Genomic DNA, 477 nt, shown 5'->3' with positions numbered 1-477 from the left:
CCTTTCTCGCGAACAAGCCACATCCAAGAATCTTATCCTCAAATCAAGACCTCCCTGCCTTGGTGAAGAACTTCAATCTCTGTGGTGATTTCACACCAAGAGACAAATTCAAACTACACAACACACGTTAAAATCAAGGTATTCTAAGCACATAAAGCCTAAGATATTACAATGTAAAGATTAACGATTAATCCTTATCCTAATCAGTTAAGCCATCAATATAAAAGTGAGTTAATCAGAATATAGTATATAACAAGTTTTTTTCAATCAGAATTTAATGCATGATCATGTGAACAATATCAAATGAATATCAAATTATGCAGAAACATAAAGCATGTTACAGAAAAATAGCATAATCTCTCTTCTCACACATGCAACTCTCATGCAAAATAACAGTGAAAATACGAATGCAAATACTCTCTAATACAGTCCTAAACAAATAGAATGAATGCTGATAAGCTCTGAGTAAAGCCTCAT

The sequence above is a fragment of the Lupinus angustifolius genome, chromosome LG16 (assembly GCF_001865875.1).
Source record: "Lupinus angustifolius cultivar Tanjil chromosome LG16, LupAngTanjil_v1.0, whole genome shotgun sequence".
Classification (NCBI taxonomy): Eukaryota; Viridiplantae; Streptophyta; class Magnoliopsida; order Fabales; family Fabaceae; genus Lupinus; species Lupinus angustifolius.
Note: the sequence above shows the minus strand (reverse complement) of the source record.